The sequence below is a fragment of the Cetorhinus maximus genome, chromosome 9, assembly GCF_964194155.1.
Source record: "Cetorhinus maximus chromosome 9, sCetMax3.hap1.1, whole genome shotgun sequence".
Classification (NCBI taxonomy): Eukaryota; Metazoa; Chordata; class Chondrichthyes; order Lamniformes; family Cetorhinidae; genus Cetorhinus; species Cetorhinus maximus.
In genome coordinates this window covers 81,052,435-81,058,434 of record NC_135887.1, presented here as the reverse complement: position 1 = coordinate 81,058,434, position 6,000 = coordinate 81,052,435, and the positions used below count along the sequence as shown (strand labels likewise).

At 45.1% G+C, this 6,000-nt stretch overlaps 1 long non-coding RNA gene across 1 annotated transcript in view; it reads left to right on the top strand.

Annotated features, from left to right (window-relative positions):
- Nucleotides 1–1,939: 1,939 nt before the first annotated feature.
- Nucleotides 1,940–6,000, top strand: part of LOC144684220 (uncharacterized) — a 151,465-nt gene continuing 147,404 nt past the window's right edge. The window contains exon 1 of the long non-coding RNA XR_013577459.1: nt 1,940–2,155. This is a non-coding gene — a long non-coding RNA (uncharacterized LOC144684220). The remainder of the gene's footprint in view (nt 2,156–6,000) is intronic.

Below are 6,000 nucleotides of genomic sequence, written 5' to 3'. Positions count from 1 at the left end.
GTGCACTGCAGCTACTCACCAAGACTCCTTCGTTAGCACCGTATGAATCCGTGACATCTACCAGCTAGAAGGACAAGGGCAGCAGATGCATGGGAACACCACTATCTCGAAGTTCATCTCCAATCCACACATCATCCTGACATGGAACTATATTGCCATTCTTTAGGTCAATGGATCAAAATCCTGGAACTCCCTCCCTAACAGCACTGTGGGTGCTCCTATGCCATATAGACTGAAACAGTTCAAGAAGAAGCTCAGCACCACTTTCTCAAGGGCAACGAGGGATGAGCAACAAATGCTAAAAATCACTAGTTTAAAGATCTATGATATCAAGAAGAACTAGAAGAATTTCCGCCTTGAGAGGAAGCAATTGTGAAGTCTCCATTTAGAGGAGTGTACAATAGTAAGTAGTATAGAAAAAGTAATTGTGGAAAATTAATTCAAATAAAGTCATGTAAATTGGCCCAAATCACAGCTTCAAACTTATCAGAGGTACATTTAGGATTGGGGTCAGGGTATGAAATGGAGTCAAAACCTCTGCAACCATTTAAGAAATAATCAAATCTCCTGGTGGGTTAGCAGGAGCTGCAGAATCTTGTGAAGCACTCTGCTGACACGCATTGTGGATGTACAGACATGACCAAAGCACCACAGAGCACCAGCTTCATTGGTGGCAGTGGAGTTGAGAGGAGGGGGAGGGGCGGCAGGCGAGAGTGGGGGCAATGATTGGGGTGGGTTGGTAAGGAAGAGTTTGGTCTTGATGCCATATAATGATGCTTATAGGTGAGGAGAGAAAGAAAGAAAATTAGAGATCAAAAGAAAAAAAGAAGGGAAGTCAGTTGCTGGGGAGCACTTTTCTATTTTACGCATCAATGAAGCATTCCAAGGTTAGTTATAGCAGAGACCACAGATGCTGCATAAAAACCTGAGATCTGAAGTTAATTTACTATTGAATTGCTGTCAGCGACAGACATGTAGGAATCCTGCAATCAACAACACACTAATATAAAGCAGAGGACCTCTGTCGTCCTGGTGGAATAAAAGGCCTAAAATGTTGATCATGTCACCAAAAAAAACAGCAAGAGGAAGTCTTCCCCCCTATGTGCTGACAACATCTTTAAGATATAATATAGGAAACGAGCCAAAAGCATCTTTTTGGATGCATTTTGTAAGGCTCTTACATATGGTCTGTTCCACGTGGAATGATTTTAACAGCATGGATTAAAGACAATATTTATCTGTACTCTGTGAACTTTAATTTTAACAAGTTTCAACCAGCTGCCAGTTCTGAATTTCTGTCACAGTAAATAGGTTCATTTGACTCAGTAATATTTTAACCAGGCGGAGATAACACACTTTAATGTAAATCCTCACAGAGATAAAAATGACAATGTAAACACTTATGAGGTCATTGACATAAGAGAGATGTTAGGAAACTACATGAGATTCTTTGAATAAATATTTTAACAATTTCAGAATAAAATATTTGCTTTTGTTACTGAACTTATCCAGCTATCGTATACGTGAATGAATAATGTTGGAATATGTGAATGTTTAAATGGTTCCTTTACCTCATGCAGAATGCTAGACAGGCTTTGTACAGATTGTCAAAGCGAAAGTTCAATATGTTTCCTTTCACTGATGATGAAAGATTTCCCCCTAAATTTATTTTTTTCAAAAGTGCACTACAATCCTGTCATATCACAATTTTTCACAAAAAATGTGAGCTTCACTGATTTTTCACATAAAATGTGAGCACATTTAAAGATCCACCATCTCTATTAAGAAAACAATTAGCAAAATTTGCTGCAAAAATCAGTTGTGTAATGCCCGTACAGGTGCAGTTTTGGGTCCAAAACAGTGTCCACAAGCACACACTTCTGGTAAGGGCTGTACCAGATGTAATTTCGGGTAGGTTACCAGTGCAGCAGTGAGAGTATGCACCAGAAAAGGCAGAGCAGCCAGATCATGATGTCAGTCAATGTGTGACGCTGATTTGACTCAAGCAGTGCCATTTTCAGCCTCAAAGCTCCACTGAAAGCATCTATTACGCTCCCAAAGGAAACTATGCACTCAGCAGCAGGAAGAATCAACCCCCCATCGCCAGCCCGCACTACACCTCACCAACCTATTTAAAGATATCAAATACTTTCAGGTAAGTTGGTGGCTTTCTACTGACTGTTGCTGAGTTAGTAGGAAAGTTTGGAGCTCTGTCCCGTGAGGTGAAGTTGACGAAGTCTATAGGAAGTAGTGAAACAGATGGCGAAGCATTGACTCTGATGTCAAGGGTTCTGCTCACACCACTTACTCCAAGTCATGGGTGGCGTAAAATGTTTCACCCTTGGCCAGCAACATAACGTGGGCCAGAATTTTCTGCTCGCTGGGCGGGTGCGCACCCGACTGAGCGTAAAATGACACGTGATGACGTCAGGTGAGCGTCCTGATGTCATCGCGCACTCATGCGATATTTCGGTCAGCTGGCGCGTGCGTGAGCTGGCAGCGCGCCCGCCGACAATTAACAGGCCTATTAAGGCCATTAAAGATCTAATTAAATTAGCTTTTTCGCTGCCCGTCCAACTTTATGGTTGGTGGGCAGGCGAAAAGGCCAAGCGGCCTTTGCATTTTTTGCGAAACCTCATGCATGGGTGGGATGAGGTTTTGGGCAGTCATTAAAAAAATAATTTTCAAACTAAATTCTGACAGAGTCACATGAGGGGACATGTTTTTTAACATTATAAAATCCTTTATTTTAAAATTTTTTATATCTTCAGTTCCCTGAGGCAGCTCCGTGCTTCAGGGAGCTTTCCCTGCGCGCATGCATGAACTTGCACGCTCAACCTCCTCCCCCACAACTCAGGCAGCGCTGAGCACTGCAGCACGCGTTTCACGCTGGGCAGGCCTTAATTGGATTCTTGGCCGCCACTGCTCTCCCCCGCAGAGCCCGCCTGACAAGGGCAAATTCCTGGCCATGGAGAATGAGCAAAGGCGATATTTACATTCAGCGCCAGTCCACTTGTCAATGTCTGGTGGTGTGCAACCATACTCAGCATATCATGCATGTCAATGTCTGGTGTCCTAGCAGCAATTATGATATTTACATTCAGTGCCAGTCCACTTATCCACTGTACCATCAGTATTTGAGCCACCATGAGAAACCAGAGGGTGGTGCCTGGGCAAACTTGACTTATGACTTTCGTGCACAGCCCTGAGGCTGAAGGCATGAGATACTGTAAAGGCTATGGGCCCTGACAACAATTCAGCAATAGTACTGAAGACTTGTGCCCCAGAACTAGCTGCTCTCTTAGCCAAACTCTTGTGTACCATCTGCAAGATCCACTGCAGCAACTCACCAAGGCTCTTTCGATAGCACCTTCTAAACCCATGACTTCTACCACCTAGAAGGGCAAAGGCAGCAGACACACTTGCAAGTTCCCCTCCAAGCCATCCACCATCCTTACTTGGAATTACATCACCATTCCTTCAATGTCATTGGGTCAAAATCCTGGAACTCCCTCCCTAACAGCACTGTGGGTGTATCTACAACACATGGACTGCAGGGGTTCAAGAAGGTGGCTCAGCACCACCTTCTCAAGGACAATTAGGGCTGGGCAATAAAACTTCTAGCCCACAGCCCATGAAAGAATATTAGAGAAAACACAGCTGCAGCATTCATATAACAAGAGCCATCCTGCCAGATGATATTTGATCAAGCAGATCATTGGGGTGTTTAAGCAAGTCTTCTGCTGGGTGGACCACTCTGGAGGAGTGGGTATCACAGTTTGTCACAGTCTGTTTTATTCCACAGAACCTCATCATCATGAGGGTACAGCCTTTTCCCCAGAACAGGTATATGGTGAGCAGCTGAGGAGGAGGAAGAGGAGGAGGAAACTATCTGTGGCAGCCTTCCACCTCATTAGAGGATGGTGTGCACCATGGTGGTCAACTCTGCATTAAACATTGCCTGGTGTGGCTCCAGAACCACACTCTGGCATGGCAGTCTCTGCCGCATTTGCTGCAGAGGTAGACAGTGGGCTGAGAAGGTCCATGATTCACTGCCTTCTGTTTTCTCTGGACCCTCTTCTCAGCCAGTTGAGCTTTTTGTTTATGCTTGCCTCTTCCAATGCCCTTCTAAACAGTCAGCCTCCAGAGGACTCAGCCATCAGCGACTGTCTCCAGCTGTCTGTGTCAATACCCACCATCTTCATATCTCACTTTTAGATGTCCTTCCAGTGGAGATACAGATGCCTAGGACGGTGTGACCCAGTGGCCAATTCACCATCCAGAAGGTCTTTGGATATTCAGCCATCATCCATCCGATGAATGTGGCCATGCCAGCACAGACATCATTGGCTGAGCATTGAGTGTACACTGATGGAATTAGCACATTCCAGAACCTCTGAGTTGGTGACCTTGTCCTGCCAAGAGATGCCAAGGATACGTCTGAGACAGCAAAGGTGGAATCCGTTCATCCTTTTCCCCTGCCAAGCAGATGCTGTCCACGTCTCACCACTGAGGATGTAGGCTTGGTGGACTTGCAATTCAGTGTTCTCAATCAGGTTGCTGTTGTTCTTCACTCTCTTACTCAGCTTGGACATAACAGCTGCAGCTTTTGTGATGTTTGTGTTGATTTCAGCATCAAGTGAACGATTGCTGGTGACTGTGGAATCTAGATATGTGAAGCTATCAACAACCTCCAATGTCACATTGTCAATGCTGATAGATGTCGGTATGGCAACATCCTGGACTATGACATTTGTCTTCCTGATGCTGATGGTCAAACCAAACTCTTACATGCGTGAGAGAGTCTATCCATTTGCCACTGAAAATGTTCCTCAGTACGGAATGCTACTGCGGCATCGTCAGCATAAAGCAACTCCCTGATGAGGACTTAGTGTACCTTTTCCTTGGATCTCAGATAAGCAGGGCAGCACAGCTTTCTGTCAGTTCTGGAATGCAAGTAGACAACCTCTGTAGATGACCTGAAGGCAAATGATAGCAGCAAAGAGAAGGATATATAAAAGAATGTCGACGGCAGACACTGTTTAACCCCACTGCAGATTTCAGAGGGTTCTGATGGTTCCCTGTCATAGTTGCTGTTACCCATCATGTTGTCATGGAAAGAGGGGATCACATTGAGCAACTTCAGTGCGCAGCCAATGTTTATCAGCAGCTTAATTAGTCCACCTCTGCTCACAGGGTCAAATGCCTTGGTGAGGTCGATGAAAGCAATATGTAGCGGTCTCCTTTGTTCACAGCGTTTTTCTTGCAGCTGCCGGATTAAGAAGATCATGTCAATTGTGGACCTTCCAGTTCTGAAACCACACTTGGGTTTGGGATAGATGTGTTCAGCTGGGATCTGCAGTCTGACAAGGGCAACACGGGCTAATATTTTTCCCATGATGCTCAGCAGGAAGATGCCTCCATAGTTGTTTCAATCACTGCAGTCGCACTTGTCCTTGTACAGTCACAATCTTTGCATCACATACATCCTGGGGCACTGCCCGCTCCCACCAGCAGAGACAGAGAAGTTCGTGCATATGCTGCAGGAGCGCTGGTTTCCCATGCTTGATGAGTTCAGGCAGTATAGCATCAGCACCTGGAGCTTTGCCCATGACAAGCAAGTCAATAGTAGGAGGAAGGGAGGAGGCAACCAACAGAATGCCTTTTCATCCAACTGTGGTCCCAATGAATGCAACCCCAAGTCCTCATTCACCAACATTCACACACCTTACCATTCCTCTACCACTGACCATTACAGTGCCCTCTTGGCCACAATACTGAAATAAAAGCTGTCGCAAACAAACATTCCAAACCAACTTCATCAATCAAACCATTCAATATTCCATACAAAAGTCAACTAATCACCCTTGTGCATTCCCTTATACCTGTCTTCCGAGTGCTGCCTGTTCTAAAGCTCCCATGCAGCGCTACCTCAGTGGTTGCAACATTGCTGCCAGAAAGCTGCTGAATTTCAGTGGAGGAGTTTGACCTTGCATGACT